Below are 18,956 nucleotides of genomic sequence, written 5' to 3'. Positions count from 1 at the left end.
TTAGTAGCCCTTAGTTTTAATACTGGCACAATATAAATATAATCATTCATTACAGGGGGTGTTTCTCATATAATCTTATTTGCCATAATAACTTTATATTTCCAGTTCCCACCCCTGGGGTCTAATGGTACCCTTTTGAGAATACCAAACTTAAAATGAGGACCTGTAGGACATTTTAATGTATGCCTATAAAGGGCATGTGGAGTGTGCCCACAACGTGAATACATTCTAACAACAAGTGAGTTACAGATTAATAACAAATACAGTTCTAAGCTACAATTATGTGATGGCAAATGCAATACCCAAGGGATTGTTTAACTGTAATCATAAATAATAAAACACCTCCAAGTAGTTCCTGCAACCAGTTCAGAAATACCAAATATAGAAGAAAAAACTGACCAGGTAGGCCATGATCACACAGAACTAAACCTTTAATGTGAAACACAAAGGAAAATCACTGTTAAGCGATTTTGTCTGTGAACAGACCTCTTCAGAACCATGAGTTACAAAGACTGCAATGCTGCTTAAAAGCTTAAATGAACTATAAAACACTCTCCCATAAAAAAAAAAAAAATGAAATGCTTCAAGTCCTGAAAACCCAGCAAATGTTTTAGAGACATGAACTTGCAAAGAAAAGCACAAGAAAAGAAAAAAAAGCTAATAGTTAATAAAAGATGTTATAAAATACTGTAAAGTTCTGTAAAATAAATCTGCAGAATAAATAAAATCGTATTTGTTCTTCTATTAAGTTCACTCGATAAAGAACTATAAGACCCGGTGGATTTGCTGCATCTAGTTTAAGTTGTCAGTACATCTCTCTGTGCAACAATTTGTTCTCCCAGTCTCCAGCAAAAGCAGCTCCTTCCAGTCCTAGAAAAGATTTCTTAAAATTCTTACACATACAAGCATGTCTGGCCAGAGCACTTTTCTTGTCTTTCTTGGATATACTATAAAGATGTTGAAATATCCTCCTATTAAATGTCTTCTTAGTCTTGTCAATATAAAAAGCAGGACATGAAGTGCAACTGGCCTGATAAACAATCCTTTCTGAACAGCAACTGAACTTAACCACGAGTCTTCATGGCTGTAATCTTGTCCAACAAATCACCCTCAAATATTGTTTCAGTACATGAGCACTGATGACAATGACCACATTTTGTCACCCACAAGTCATTGTATAGACCATGTTTTAGTTTCTACAATAGGCATTTTATATTGGGCTTTTTTAAAGGTAAAGGATGTGTGTTCAGGAAAACAAATTCTTAACCCCTCATCACATTGCAGATACTCCAATTTCTCTGCAACACTTTTTGTATGGCCCCAGCATTGAGGGAATAATGTAGCGCCATGTTGGTGTGTCCTGCAGACTTCTTACCTTCCCCTTCACTTTCTTTAAAGTCACTAGAACTCAGGCCATATTTTGTAATTAAGGTATACCTATTGTGTCTTTCCACTCACATCTCCTTAAGTACATTATCAAACAAAGATTCAGGTTAACCTCTATAAAGAAACCTACATTTAAGTGTATCAAAATGTTGTGACCATATATTGTCATAAGAGGTCAAATGGGAAATTCTAATAAGCTGGCTTTTTTACTAAGCCCTTTTCTGGCGAAATGGATGCTAGCTGGTGAAAAACAGAAAAGAACTGCAGAAGGTGGACTTTCTAAAAATCTGAACATCCAGGCCACCCATGTCTCCTTTCATAATCTCAATATCCAAATAGTTTATATGTTCAGAATCAATGTGATAAATGAACCACAAAAAAGAGGTACTAAAATGTAGTTGTCTCAAAAATGTTTCTAGTTGGGCCTTGGTACCAGACAAGACAAAAAACAAATCATCAGTGCATCAAAAATATGCCAGACATTTTTCATAAAGGAGGAGTATGAACAAGGTTGTAAGTTCCCACCTAAGAAGCACTGCATTTGCAAATGTGGGGCCCAAGTAGCCCTCATTGCAACAACTTGTGGCTGTTTATAAATCTCCCCTTCAAAAACCAAGAAGTTGTCGTTAAGTACAATTTATAGGTATTTTATAGGTGCATGACTATATTTCTATATCGAGTGAACTTGAGAGAACGAGTGCAATTTGATTTATTTTGCAGATTTGTTTTACAGAACTTTATAGTATTTTATTGTATCTTTTATTAACTATTCATTTTTTTCTTGTGCTTTTCTTTCAAGTTCATGTCTATTTAATGCATTTCCTTGGTTTTCAGAACTTGAAGCATTTAATTGTTATTTCCTGGGGTTGTGTTTCTAGTTCATTTAGGCTTTAATCCGCATTGCAGTCTTTGTAACCTACTGTTCTGAAAAGGTCTGTTCACAGACAAAAGTGCTTAATCGTGATTTTTACTTTGAGTTATTACATTAAAGGTTCAGTTCTGTGTGATCCTAGGCTACCTGGTCAGTTTTTTCTTCTATAACTGGAATCATACCATAGACAATTTGAGGGGACCCATGCATGGGATAAAGCCTTTAGGAGCTGCCTCTGTCCATTAGTAGCATAAGGGGTAATCATGTAGTAAATGTTCTGTTACCTATCCATAAATCTGATATGCAGTAAATCCATCAACAATGGTTTGGAGGATGCCTTGTATGGCAGACACAGGGACACAGGTCACCTCTTAGCAGTCTGTAGGTTACCAAGTATAGTGACAAGGATTTGATTCAGTCCATGTAGGACAAGTTGTTTTGGTCTTGTATCTTCTTAGTAAGGTATCTCTGTGGGCATTTCAGCTGTTGTAGGTGTCTGGACAGATACATGCCAAAGGGGGCTTTATATTCAATTACTGGCCTAATGAGGACTGAGTAAAGGGATGTAATGACATCCATAGATCTAGATACAATCCTTTTGTTTATAAGCTGTGCAGAAAAGAAGGACTTTGTTACAACAATAGACACATGTTGGTCAAAAGTTAGGTCAGTACCTGCATAATTTCCCAAATCCCAAGCAGCTGGGTCAGCTCTTAGGAATGTATTGTCAATGTGGTAGTTCCTTAAGGTAGATGACTTTCCAAAGGATACAAGAATGTTTTTTAGCATTTAGTTTCAAATCATGATTTTGATACTAGTTATTTATTTGAGAAAAATATTTCTACAGAATGGCTAAGTCATTTGGGGATTCCTTTCGGGATTCAATGTCTGCTCCTAGCTTGCAGTCATCTGCAAACTTAGTCAGCCAGAGTCCTTTGGTATTAGCTTTTACTTAAAAAAGTAGATGATAAACAGGAAAGATCACAGCACAGAAACCTGAGGGACTCCACTGGTGACTGGTCTCTTTGTGGAGGTAACTTCCCCTATTTTGATTATTTGCATCCTATCTGTAAGCTAGTTGGCAATCCAGCAGGTGACATGGTGTCTATTCCCAATTTATTTAGCTTTTCTACTATGTCTGAGAGGGAAATTGTGATAAAAGCTTTGACCTGGTCAAGGTACATGGTTTTACCTTCATCCATTGCTTTGCCAATATGCTCTTGACAAATCCGAACTGAAACAGGTCCAGTGTTTGGAGGTTCCCTGACTGATTAATTCCATGATAAGTCCTTCCATGGCTTTTCATATGTCTATAATGGCCTAGGTCTGCGTAAGTTCCTCCCTTATGTAGGGGAATGACTGTAGTGATTCTCCTTTCACTTGCTACAAAACCTGTATGGAGACTGAGATTGAACAGTATTGTTACGGACATGGATAAATTGTTATTCATGCTTTTTAAGATGCATCCAGGGGTATTTTCAGAACCCACTGATGCAGTATTTTTATCTTTTGATAGTACTTTCAGGGTTCACTGTTGACATTTTCAGCACTCAAAATGCCAAGTACCGAAAAGCCAAAAAGAAAGACTGAAAACTCAGAAATTGCTCTTCTCCCTAAAACTTCCTTTTTCAGGGGAGAAGACTCTCACTGAACAATGACCCATGTCAAGGGCAAGCCTCCCACACTCCTGAGCTTATATATACCAACTCCAAGATCGCCATAAACTTCAGAAAAATTGGAATATTCTGAAAAATCACATCTTCGACTTAGAATATATGAGTCCAATCTTTTGGTACTCACTCTAGTGGGTCCTGACATTTCAAATGGTCACCCACTTTTAGGTCTTCTATGATAGCTGGTAGTGAGCCAGTTTCAGGTATATCTTGAGGGACAGACAGAGGGGAGACATGGGTAAAGTTAGTGCTAACTTTTTCTGCCAATAGGCTAGCTATATATATATATATATATATATATATATATATATATATATATATAAATATATATATATATATATATATATATATATATATATTTATGATCCCAATCCAATTATATATAGCAATGATAGTATTATAATGACCCATAATGGCTATAAGATCTTTAATTATAGTTACATTAACATTTCTAAGGAATATTTTAATCTTTTTTCAAAAGGTTCTAACATTTATACCTATAAAAAGGTGTGATGTTACAGTTGCTCTAATGGAATTGAAATGATTTACTAGGAAATTAAATCTGAGATACTTATATAAAGAGAAAGGTAACGCCCAAGATGGGAAAGATATGAATTTTGAAAAGAAAAATATTTGCAATCTTGTTTAAAATGCAGTTATTCAAACATTTAAAAAAGTGTGTGAAAGAGACTTATACCAAATTTTTAGCCATCATTATAAAAGGAAATAGTATAACCTTTCTAAAGAAGAAAAGTCTATATTGAATAACTTCATAAATCATTTTATCGTTAGAGTAGTGAAGCCAGATAAAGTGGGTAGGTTAGTAGTTATGGATTATATTAATTATAGTAGTCAGATATTTTGTCATCTACAGGACAATGATAAATATGAACAGATTTTGCAGAATGAAATCAACATAGCATATAAAAAGTCTGATTTATATTTACAGGATTGTCTGACAAGAGATAGTTCTGAACTGTACAATTTTCTACAAATTGGCAATTTCCATATACTGACTATATCTGGAATTCCTGAAGATCACAAAAATATATAACATCCACCATTTAGATAAATAATAGTGGCACAAGGCTGAAAAACATACCCCTTAGCCATTTTTATTGATAGGAAACTAAAGCCATTTTAAGAGAATATCCTTATATACTAAAAGATTCATGCAATTTTCATGGAAAAATACTATTGTATTATACTTCATTGTTACAGAGATTAATTTTAACAATAATGACTTAATTAACTGATTTATATTGTTGATATAGAGAATTTTAAAATTATAATTTATCATTTGATGGAATTTTTCCATGGTTTAGATAACAGCAAGTGGCATTTATGAATAAGACTTTCAATTTAATTCATTTTAGGTGTCAACCTATTTTAATTTGTATTATTATTGTTGATCACTTGTTTAAATAAAAAAATATATTATGACTATACCTTTAAAAGTTGTGGTTAACGTTGTTTTGTCACTTCCTAAATGTTATTTAAAGTTTGTTGTTTGTTATAGTTAATGGGACACTGGAACAAAATTGTTTGACTTTGTATGAAAATAAAACAGCTTGGATACTTTGATCTGGATTCCCTGGTTATTGACCGCATTACCAGCAAGATTTTGGATTCAATGGTCTTGAATAATGTCAACAGTCTTGTAAATAATTTCAGAAGATTTTCAATATTTGATTGGTGTGCAGGATTATGTGGTGACATTATCTGTTTCCAAGACACAAAGTTTATACCACTCAAATACATACTGCAAGCTGAAAAAAATATGTGGACATTAATTTGTATAGAATTTATGAAATGAACAATGTTCAAGAGAGACATTTTCATTTAATGATAGAGTGAAAATAGTATACATTCACATTGTTTATGCTGAAAGAATAACTGTGGTAAATATTAATTGGGAAAACAATGTATTCAAATTGATAGGAGTATATGCATGTACTGATGTTCAGGAAAGAGAAGAGTTATTTGAAAAAAATAATGACTTATGTTTTGGTCAGCATGAGCATTATTATAATGGGAGATATAACTGTGACTTGAAAATAATAAGAAAAAAGTGAATCAATGTTAAAAAAATTGCAAGAGGTAATGAAGTTGGGAGGCTTAAGACTATGGAATGCAAGATGTTTCACTATTTTATTATGTTTGAGCATCTTACTGAAAAAGACAGTGGTGTTATGGTCGCATCGTTTTTGGATCACTTGTATATTTGGATTGAAGTGGAAGAAAATGATGAGAATATAAAAGAAAAAAAAGGTATAAAAAGACTATGAGAAATGGTGTTGCAGTCAGACGAAATGAATCAGGAATTTGGAATATTTTGGAAGGAACATTATATTATGAGAGTTTTTTTGTATGTTGGCGACAAAGTGGTGGGTTATATTTAGAGAAAGGTGCAGAAATATATATCTATGGGTTGAATTACAGCTCAGGAAAACAGAGAAAAAGGCTATGAAAAGATGAGAGAAAGTATGCTGAATAGTTTAGAACACAATAATACTGATTTTTTCTGTAAATAAAGGGAGATTTATGAGAAGAATAAAAAAGTTGAGGAATTATTGTATAAACAAAATATTTTGTTTGGGGAAAAAAGAAGAGATATCTCCATACCTGGCCAAAATGGTAAAATATGTAAAGTGTGTGGTAAGGGAATTGAAAGATGATAAACGGGAATAAAGTACAATCAGAAAGATATTGTAGATACTGTGAAAGTTTATGTCATGGAGATTTATAGAGAAAGCACTGCTGAAGGTAATAATATATGGGGTGTAAAGAAATATTTTCATATTTTTAGTAGAAGCAATTGAGATTTGCAAAATAAGATTCTTTTGGATGAATTAGATAGTGTGCTTAAGCTATCAGAAAAGGGCACCTCACCAGGGGAGAATGATATAGGTTATGAGATATATATATATATATATATATATATATATATATATATATATATATATATATATATACATATATATATATGGATCTACCTGACTACATCGACAGTTCAGAAGAGCAAAAACGACTTCACCGACGCCAGAAGATCGACAAGTTAGAAGACCGATGGAGGAAAACACCGACGCTGAGAACACTGAGATGGGGAAAGGATGTGTAAGTATGCGGTAGTGACGGACGTTAGGGTGCGAGTAAGGTAAGTGTGCGATGTTGATGGTCTGTAGGGATAGGGGTGGGATAAGTGAGTTAGGGTTAGGGCGTGGGTTAGGTAAGGGTGCGAGTAAGGTAAGTGTGCGATGTTGACGGTCTGTAGGGATAGGGGTGGGATAAGTGAGTTAGGGTTAGGGCGGGTTAGGTAAGGGTGCAGTAGTGATATTTTTTGGGTTAGGGGCGGGTTAAGTGAGTTAGGGTTAGGGCGCGGGTTAGGTGAGTGTGCGATAGTGATGGACCTACACACACACACACATATATATATATATATATATATATATATATATATATATATATATATATATATATTTTATATATATATTTTATATATATATATATATATATATATATATATTAATGAACAGCAAAGAAAGATTTTGTAGTAATATGGAGAATGGGATGTAGGAATATAGTATATGTGAATGTATTATAAGGTTTGTATGGAAACAGAGAAAATGATACAAAAATGAGGGCTAATTCCATTGAATAAAGTGAACTATACAGTAATACTGGAAATATTACAACTAAGGTTTGAGAAGGTAGTCCATGATGTAATGATAATTAAATATGTATGGACTGAAAGGCAGAAAAAGTCATGAATTATTAATTATGGCCAAGGTGGTCATAGATGACATACTGTATGGAGGGAGTGGTGCCAATTTAATGGAAAACATAATCAAGGCACTTGATTGCGTGAATCTTAAATGTTAATGGGAAATTTTGAAGCAGTATGGACTTAAAGGAATAATGATGAATTTATTATAAATGGCATATAATTTTAACAGGGTTAGAATATTGGTTAATATATGATTTACTGAGTAGGTGTGTGTGAAGAGAGGTGTAAGACAGGGCTGCCCTATGAGCAGTGTATTAGTTTCTTTAGTGATGAATGCTGATCCTTCTGTCATTAATTGCATGTTGAGTGAGGAGGTATATGGATTAAGTAATTCTACTGAGATTCCTATTTTTTTTATTATAAACTGACAATGTTATAGCTATTCTAAGAATGAAAGTTGGATGAATACAATGGTGATATTATTGAGTGATACTTTAAAAAGTGGGATTACAGTTGAATAAAGAGAAAAATAAGGGTTTAGGTGATATTTGCTTTTCTGATCAAACAAAATGAGTTACTTTTAATAGTGCCTGGTAAAGTAGAAGAAATAAAGAAACAGTGGGAGGCAGTGACAGAAAAAATAAAAGGAATAACTGCTTTCTGAAAAAAAAAACATTTAGGATATAATTTACAAAGCAAGTTCATTTGATTAATTTTATTATTTAGATAGGTCAGGTTATATAGAAGTGTGCATATGTGCCCAAGTGAAAAAAAAAACAGAAATAACTCACTTAGTGTTTAGTATCATGTTGGGATCAAGACTGATCCGAGTAAAAGGGCGATTATGTACCTGAAAGAAGAAAAATGAGGGTTAGAATTAGTACATCATATTGTGCATATGACGTCTTTTCATTTATACCAACTGTTGAGATGTAGAAAGATAGAAAAAAATAGCTTGACTGCAAAACTGTTGAAGTTAAGCATGGGGTATTTTGGGATAAAGTGAAAGTAGGAAAACGGGGGGGGGGGGGGGTTATGACTGAGGAAGTTAAAGAATACCAGAAAAATTATTATAAAAAATAAATACCAAAGAATTAGAAACAGTAGGAAAGAATGGGATAATAAGGTGATGCATAATGTTTACTATATGTATCCTTGGGAAGGATTAGAAAATGAGGTAGCTGAGGCTATAAGGAAGAGAAGGTCATAATTTTGTAAGATGTGCCAGGATTTTTAAGGATACTATCAATTAACAAATTACCTGTAAAGAGAATAATTATACAAGAGAATGTGTGATAGGCTGTGTATATATATATATATATATATATATATATATATATATATATATATATATATATATATATTGTAATCAATTAGAAACAGCAGAATATTTTTTTAGGAAACGAAAGGGCAAAGAAACTCTAGGATTGTGAATATTCCTATAAGCATAAAAAAACACAGAATGTCAACATGAAAATTATTTTTTATGGCTATTATAGGAAATAATATGGTGATTTGAGGGGTAAGAAATGCTAAAATAATGTTTTGGGTAATACAGGAAATCTGGAATGAAAGATTAAGAGAGGTTATTTTTAATAAAAGATGGATTCTTGTTTGTGGTTGGGCTTCACTTTAATGTCTCATCCAAAGAAACGCACAGTCAAAAGTGCAGCACCCCCTTTATGCTGCACTGCAGTGTCAGCAGTCCATCTGCCTGGTGTGGCAGTAAAACTCACCAGCTTCTACACCAAAGCCAAGTGTGGTATCTGCTGCAGCACTGACACTAATTTACTATTGGTTGACAGAATAAATGGACTGTCTATTGATCCTTTTCAACCACATTCTGGGCTCCTTAGAATAGGGCAAATATAAAATTAGATGAGTTGAAATGACTGAGTAATAAAACACTCTGGGAAGGAATTAAATAAACAGAGCATATGTATACTTTTATGAACAGAAATATAACACAAATGTGAAGGGTAGTATAACAAAACTGCACAACTGCACAGATAGAATTATGCAATTGCTGTTGTTGACGTTTGAGATAGTTATACAAAAGATGCATATAAGTTAGGAATAAGTATTCTAGAATCAAACAATACTGATTTATCATTGGCTAATGTATATTTCACTGTGAGGCAGTTATTCAATGTCCTTAAAGCATCACCATTACATTATATGGCGAGTACTTGGTTTTAGCACCTGTCTCTTACCAGTCCCATTGCTTCATGTATTTTGATCTTGAGCTGTTCTCTCTCCTTCCTTTCTTACTTCCCTTAATGTGAATAAGACTGACTCCCAAAGGAGGACTAACACCATACTGAATTTTATTCTTAATCAGGGAGGTAACTGCAGTCAAGTTCTCTCTAAAGCCCAGGGATTAAAATATGTGTGCAGGGAGATTACTGCTTTGATTGCTGGTCTTCAAAGTCTTCTGCCGGGATTCACTAATCCTCTGTGTAAGACTAAATAAGTCTTACACGGAAACTGCAGCCTAAGAGGAAGATGTCAGCGTGCCATGCATATTCATGAGGGCACGCTGACTCAACTCTAAGGCTAACATGGAGCGTGCACAAGTGCAGGGGGTGTGTCGGACTACCAAGCAGTCCAAAAATCCACGCCCCTGCAAGTCCCTTAATCTGCAAATGTCAACTGAAATGAGCGAGTCCTCTCAAATGTGTACATACCCAACACTACACTCCCCCACATTCTAAATCCCTGTACAATTCCAAAATGTAAAACTTTCCTTTTTTTATTATTATTCCTGATATAGCTGCCCGTATTTGCACGTGTTTGCACGGGTTTACCCATTGCTTAGCTACAGTTAGCAGTTTAGAGATCAAAGAGGATAATAAGAAACTTATATGCAAAGTAAGCCAAATAGCAATAGCGTAGTGGTAGAGCCTTTGCACACAGAGGAGGTATTCCTGTTCGAATCCCACCACTCCCCTTTCTGTTTTCTGTAGGAAATCTGTATAGAAAAACAATTCCTGATATTTATCTTTTAAATATTAGTAGAAAACATTGAAATGGCCTATGTAGTAGTGAACGATATTTTATATATATATATATATATATATATATATATATATATGTATGTATAAGAAGGCAAAATGGTTATGCATACTGATGAATGCATAAGTAACGTATCTTAAGCAATGTGAAGCACTGCTAAGCAAAGTTTACCAGTATTAAGCACATTTAAGTATAATTGCTTATAGCTTAGCACTGCTTAACTAGCACAATGGTTTTGCGCGGAGCTGCGCATCGCGCTAACTAGTACAAACAAATCATGGTTGCGCGGAGCTGCGCACCGCGCTAACTAGTGCAACGTCAGGCAACGTAGAGCACCGTAGAGCAATGTAGAGCAACACTGGGCAAAGTTGAGCAAAGTCGGCTAAACACAGCCACACCTCCTAGCCGGTCTGGCCAGTAGTAAAATAAAAAGCAATGTCAGGCCTCAAACCCGGGATACTGTACACCATAATCACAGTACTGAATCACTAAGCCATGACAGCTTTTGATATGCATGCACTTTCAACACACACATACATATTAATGAAAGTTTACCCAGTGCTAAGCAGGTGTGCTTTCAGCTGAGATTTTAAAAACTGGCCAATCACAAATAAGTGCGGGAAATGAGGCATATTTAAGCCTCATAGGCGGAAATACTTGCCATAATTGGTTGTAGCTCCCATCTGCAGGCAGCATGACTGGTGTTGGAGAGGGGTCTCGCTTTCAAGCGCAACGGTGGGGCATTGAGGAGTCAAAAGTAATGGTTTGGCTCCTCATCCATAATCATGATGACAGACTCCTGCAGGGCCAGTTCCAGGGCACCAAATACAAAGTGGAAGTCTGGAACCGTCTAGCACATGATCTCACCAGTGCCACAGGCATCCCTCGGACTGGTGAGCAGGTCAGACACCACTACTCAGACCTGAAGAGATGGAAGCAGGACCAACTGAACCAGTGGATACAGGAGGCCCATGGGATGGAAAATGCCCCACTACTGAGTAGGTAGCCATGGAATGGAGTAAGTAAGAATTGTTATTGTAGTCTGTATTATGGATAGGTATATGTGTCAATATCACTTCATTTATGGATAGGCTGCTAAGGCTGCGCCACCAGGCAGGTTAGTAATTATTCTGCATGTATTGTTATATAAAATAAGTGAGAGAGCATGAAAAAGAGAGTTGTAACCCATTAATAAAGGTATAATACGTCTTGAATAAGTCTTCTGCATGCTCTGTAATATCAAATAAATGAGAGAGCCTCTGTAAAAGTGTGTAATGTAATTAATAAAGGTATAATTCCTGGAGTGTGTCTGTGTCACTTTCTTAGATATGTTGTTGTACTCGTGCATTATAGAAATATTACTGTTGTATTAAGTGCTGTAGACCCACACTTGGGTAGGCTCATCTAAAGTGGAAGAAGGGAGTGCCAGTAGCTGTTAAGCATATATACAGTCCTCAACAGTTGGTTAATGGCTGGCATGTATAGTTAATCTGGCACATGAGTAGCGTGTTATTGTGTTCCCCAGAAATGTCAGTGTGCTGCTAGAAATGTAGGGGGCTGTTAAAGTATAATTGATAATGTCACCTGAACACATCCAGATATGCAGATATATAAATATAAATAAAATATATAAATACGTAGCAGTAACATCTGCATCCTGGACAGTCTGTATGTCAGATACAGGTCAAGTATATAAAGAACTAGCAAAACCCATTTCACAATTTAACGGGCATTGCCAAGGGTAATAATACATGTAGGGGATATATACCTGTAGTCAATAGGAATGTAGTGTAAACTATAAGTACATATAAGTTGTTAATGGAGGTATCTTTTTACACCCTACTGTATGTGCATAAACAAATTCCACACGTCAGTGGGTATGTCTAATCTCAAAACCTTTGTTGAGATATATGTCCTATTGGTTCAAAAATATCTGCATTTACTTTGATGCATGTGCCCTGTTCAAATACTACAATCTTGGTGGCCTGTTTCCACCAATCAATCCTGCATGCTGTTGGAATGTCCACTGTTGTTCTATATATGCATGTGTTATGCTTGCTGTTCAACTGTTGGAACTCTGGTGTGTTGGGTTAATGGGAAAACTACTGCATGCTGTTACAACTAATTTGGAATGCTGTTGGCTGTTAACAACCCATATTGTCATTAAATCATCCTAAACCTAGAATGTATGGGAAGGCCGGTCCCAGCTGTCCCACCTGTCCCACCTCAGCTGGCGATGGCACCTGGCACCAGCAGGTCCGGTGCCCAGCCCGGGACCTCCTCCTCCGTTGGTCCTGTGCCACCTTCAGGTGGAAGCGCTGCAGGGGATGAGGCTCATCCCCCCATGCAGGCATGGCCAGAGGAGGGCCATCTATCACCCTCCGAACGGTCCGGGCTGTGGTGCGTAGGGAGATCGAGTGCTCAGTCACTGATCCTCTATGCCAGCATGAGGCACGTATGGCGCGACTCACAGGTGAGCCTGCCCCTCCTACGCAGCCCCCAGCACAGCCACCCCCTGGGCTGTGAAGGTGCAGAGGTGACTGCTCATGGGTGGAGATCTCAGTTCCACTGTTGCCATCTGTGGGCTCAGGGGCTTGCGATTTCCAAACATCCTTCCCCGTCAATGGTGTTCACCCACCATGTGTGTCATATTCCGCCCCTGTATGCGTCTTGTTTGTCTTGTCTGTTTACCTCCACAACTTACCTCCCCATATATACCCACTTCCCCTACCACATATTCCACTCTCACCTGAAAAAAAAAAAAGGGCAATCTGCTACCAAAAAAAATTACTCCCCATACATATTTTGCAGACATGTCCGCTGGACGCATAAACTGATATTTAATTGGCAGTACAACATACTTTGTTGTCCTCACTCCTCTCTCATGGGTGGAAGGTTTCATATTTCCCTCCAAATTTCTAGCATATACACAGCTGTTGCTGTTAAAGAAATGGGCAGCTATGGACCTTCCCTACACCTATCCTGCACATCCCGAGCTGTTTTTCCTACTGTCTTTCCCTCTTTGTGCCCCTTTTTCACCACTTTCATATCTCCCCATTTTCTTTTCTTTCAAAGAAATGAGAGCGGGGGTTAGCGGGAGTAAGCACTTTTAAGCAGTACTTAGCGGATTTGCATGAGTGTGCGCTTGTGTGTGCTTAGCTAAGTATTGCTAAGCTTTGCACAAACCCATGCAAACCCACTTACAACTGCTTAAAAGTGCCTTAGTCATCCTGCATGTTAGGGCCCTTGTTCTGCTCAGCAGCAAAATAAAACACCTCTGTCAGTCTCGAACCCCAGACCTTGGACACACTAGACTGCATGAAGTACCACTAAGCCACAACAGATATACAACAGGCTGTTGCTGAAATAGATATATCATGCATCAGAATGACTGAATGTAAAGGAAAGATAGGAATGCCATAACACAACACCTGTTCTGTGGAACTTTACCAGTAGTTGTTGTGGAATTACATTACATGACTGTGATAACAGAACCAGCCATTCTAGCAGTAAATAATGTTACAGCAGCACTTTACAACCCCCACACAGTATCATAGCAGGACAATCCCCACCCAAATGTATGAAATACCTGTGTGTTCAGGGTCCACCAAGGATGTAGGTAGGCATACTCAGTACTAGAACTGTCTAGTTTTCTTGAGCATCCTGTGCTAATGTCAACAATAAAAAAGCAGAAACTGTGCAGAAGTGAGTACATTAATATTCACAGTATAGCAGTTCACAAACAGTGCATGTGCCAAATGAATAAATCTCAATAACTACTTATGTACGGCAGCTAACTGTATAAGTAGCATTTGTAGGGTTGAGTACAATTCTACACTGACAACTGTGTACTGGAAGTGGCAACATTCAGGTCTGAGTACAACATTCAAATCACTGGCTCCACCCCCAGCTTCAGATATAAGAAGTATACCAATCTTCTGACTTACACAACGGTGTCCACAGCAGACAAGCATGGGCCCCACTTTGGAAATCTGAAAGGGCTATGCCTACCTGACTTAGCAATTTATAGCATTGGGTTGCTATGACAGTGAGTACTGCAATCACCACACAGAAGGCTGCATGCAATTACCAAATGGTGGCCACCAATTTGTGCAGAGGCCATCACATGCACATGTGCAGATACCTATAAGAGCAGGCTGTACTTGCTGTCCACACATGCAATCATTCCATTGCTGGTACGGAGAGAGAGAGAGACAGAGACAGACAGACACCGACATCCGCATCAACAGCAACAGAAAAAAATAAATAAACAAAATATATATATATATAATTAAACCCCCCCCAAAAAAAAAAATATATATATATATATATATATATATATATATATATATATAAAATTAAACCAAAAAAAAAAAAAGACACACGGAACTGAAATTTACAAACACATACAAAGGAAAGGTATGTAACAGATATGTATTTACTGGCATGTTGTAGATGTTTTTGAAGAGTACTCTACATACTTTGAATCATCCATATGTGGCAGCAGTACGTATCAATGCACAGATGCCCTGCACAACTACTGTCATGGACAAATCAATGTGTAGCTCTGTGCAGTGGGATATAACTGTGGCATATGTAGCTCAGCATTAAATGTCAAACATCTGATCCATGTTATCTGTGTTCTGTACAGTAGTGTGCACAATGACTGTTTGGGGGAGTAGCGCATACAGCTATATAAACTTGGATGTGACAGAGTAACAAATGCATGATAGTCATTTTAACGTGTAGCTTATCATTGGCAACTGCTGTACCAGGCTAGTATGCTAATCTAGTATTTGCAGCTATATATACACCCTCTAATATTACTGTGTACTCACATGTGACACCTGTTCATGTTGCAGCAAGGCCCAACAGGTCAGCCATGAGGTCAATGGACTTACAACAGTGTGGACCTTGTGTGTGCATGGCACACACATACGGAGAGATCTTTCTGTGTCAGATATATTAGCATCTGTACATGTGCATAGAGCAAGGGACATACTGCAACTGTTTGTGAAGGGTGGACATATATATGTTGTTGACGGTTGTTATGTGCATATTTCTATGTAGGTTGTAGTGTTTGGCAAACAAGACAGCATACAGTGCTGGTATATGACATGTGGTGGTTAAACACTGTGGGTATGATTTGTCAGGTTTGCAGTGTTGCAGCCAGTGAGGCCTGCTAAAGCTACATGGGCTGAGAACACCTTCAATGCATTCAGCACAAGATTGTGCAATATTATTACATAACTGTATACCTCACAACCTTCGCATAATTGATACTGTATATGTGCCCATATGTATATCTATATGTACACTAATGTATGTTTATATGTATGTGTGCCTATATATATATATATATATATATATATATATATATATATATATATATAGAGAGAGAGAGAGAGAGAGTCATAGTTACTGCGACAGATGCCTGGTGACACAGCCATGGACTCAAGCTCAATGTTGAAACTGCATTGGCATTTCTTCTGGCAAAAACTCTGTACCCATGAACTACCACATAGGTGGTAGTGTACCTAACACCGAAAGTGTGATAAGAGACCATGGGAAACAGGTGGACAGTAGTCTCCCCTGTGATAATCACAGTGCCACACTAGTCATGTAATCTGTCTACGTGGCACACCTCATCACATAAGGTGTGTCATCCAGGGAAATATAGGTCAGTGTTCCCCTCCACTCATCACTCATAAAACCCATTATAGAGTACAATGCCTCATTTATTATATACCTCACAAAACATCTACAGCAACTGGAAAGGCCACAGACATACCACACAAAGAGTAATACCGGCCTCAAAAAGATGCCCTATGCATACCGTCCCACAAAACCACAGCTAGACTGTGTCGCATACCGCCTACCCAGAGGTGACCTCTGCCTAACATACAAAGCTATGTCAAACCCAGAGCTATTGGACATGCTCCATGTAAACAGATCACAATCCCTATGAGCTACATGCTCTAGGGACCTAACCTTGTCACCTCAATAAACAGAACATACTGGAGGGATATATTCCTATCTCAGAGACATCCCATACTCTGGAACAAACCACCTATCAATAGCAAACAAAGCTCCTCATTAGCAGTCATCATGAATAATCCTGATGATTGGATGGGAAATAGGAAATACACCCCAGGAATCACCTCTGTGGCTCTGCTTGACAGGGACACGTGAAATTAAATTACATGTGTGTCAAAGGCCAGGGTAGGGTATGGCTAGGCTTCTATAGGCCCTAGGGCCAATAGCCTATTACCTACCTATGAACTGATACACACCCACATATACTTGTTGCAATAATTGCTATGTGAGTTTGACTGAGTGTGATGGTGAATTTGTTGGTGAATGTGTCAAAGTTCTGTATATGTGTGATAACTTAGTGGGAAACTGTTTCTGTCATGGTATTTTGTGTCCTAGCTCTGATCCCAGCAAAAAGCTCAGTAGGCTAAAGCAGTGCATGTATGCTTATTGATTGGTACTGCTGGTGAATCCAAATCCCATATGAACTGTAGTACTACCACCTGAAGGTGTAGGCCTAAACAGCACAGTATGGTGTATGTCCACATTGCTTGTAACCACTGTTTTGTGTGTTCCCTGTAGTTCTCACAGATTACATACCTCAGGCATAAGGTTTTGTAAGTACTGACACACAGTACTGTATGGTACACAGGTAAAGCTCATCTGGGTTGCCATACCTTTGTGCCTTGTATGTATGTCTGATGTGAGTGTGGGTATGCCTGTAACATGCCCTTGGTCATATGTGTGTCACAGGATATAAGTGCGTATCTAGCAACATGTATAGTCTAGTACAGCAGTATGCCACCTATATTAATGAATGTGCACATATGTTAGGCAGGGGTTTGTCATCAACAACTAGTGTGGTATACTGGTAATACTGTAACTGTACTTTACAATCATTGCAATGGATGACATATTTCTTTATGCATTAGCTTGATATATATATCCCTCCTGTGTCTAGGTGGTGCATTGTGTCGCATACAGTGTGCCATGTACTGTTGTATAGTCTTACATACTGGTTTCTCTTTGTTGCTGTGCAGAACATGGTTTGATATATAGAGCATGCCAGGCACTGTCAGGCAGTTGTGGGTTGAGCACTGATATGTGGTATTGAAAGTGTGTATCCTCTGACAGCCAATAGGTTGCTATATATGTCAGTTCAGTGATATCTGTACTTTAGGATGTTAAGTGTGCCACATGATTTGCTCACACATATTGTTTCATTGTCTTCCAGGGTCATGGCTTACCATCGCAACCTACCTATAGCCAAGCAGAGGATGAAGTGATAACAACCAGCCTGGTTCAGCACTACACCCTGCTATTCTCAAGAACCAGCCAGGACTAGCATGAGTGGACTGCACTGTGGCAAGATGTTGTCCATAGGGTAAATGACATAGGCATGCATAACTGGACCTATGAACAGGTACACCATCACTGCAGTGATTTACTTAGACATGCCCGGCAACGTGCGTCTGATGTCCATAGACAGCTTGCCACAGGTGGTGGGGTAGCCATTCATCCCATCCTCACCAGAGTGGAGGAGCTGCTCCTGAGCTTGGTGGCTCCTGGCCAACAACAACAACAGCAAACATGTATCATCATGGAGGCCAGAGCCACCCAGCGAGTTGACACAGAGCGTGCAGGTAACATGGCATATCTGTAGACTACTACTATTACCTCTATTACTAGATCATGCATATGTGAGATGTGTACTGTGTAGTTAGAATGTGGAGCCTGGTGTTGTGCAATACTGATAATTTGTAACATAATCTGTAGGCCTGTGACTGTCAACCATTGTACTACTGTAAGATTGCAAACCCACAGTAGCAATGCCACAGTTGTTGCCACTAACAAACTGTTTCATATCCTTGTAGGTCCCTCTGGTGTGACAGCAAGGCAGCAGACCCATGCTGGTGAGTATGTTCTACATTTAATATCGCAAATTAAATGTGCATGTCATAGGTGAGGTGTAGGCCATGTACAGGTAACACACCTACGCATAATGCATGCTATGCATGTTTGCTGTGAGACTATGCACATCTCAGTAACGTGAGTAGCTGCCTGAAACACATGCAATACACAGAACATCCCACACAATTGTGGCAACACTGTAGTGGACATTGGATAGGCAGAGTCAATACACATGCACACAACATACACAACTTTGTCATACGCAGTACACGTTAATATGCTACACATGGCGTATTCAGACACCGGCTGTAAGGTCACACTCCAGTATCCCAAGTGTCAT

Source organism: Protopterus annectens, chromosome 3.part1 (assembly GCF_019279795.1).
Source record: "Protopterus annectens isolate FY-2018-M chromosome 3.part1, PAN1.0, whole genome shotgun sequence".
Classification (NCBI taxonomy): Eukaryota; Metazoa; Chordata; order Ceratodontiformes; family Protopteridae; genus Protopterus; species Protopterus annectens.
Note: the sequence above shows the minus strand (reverse complement) of the source record.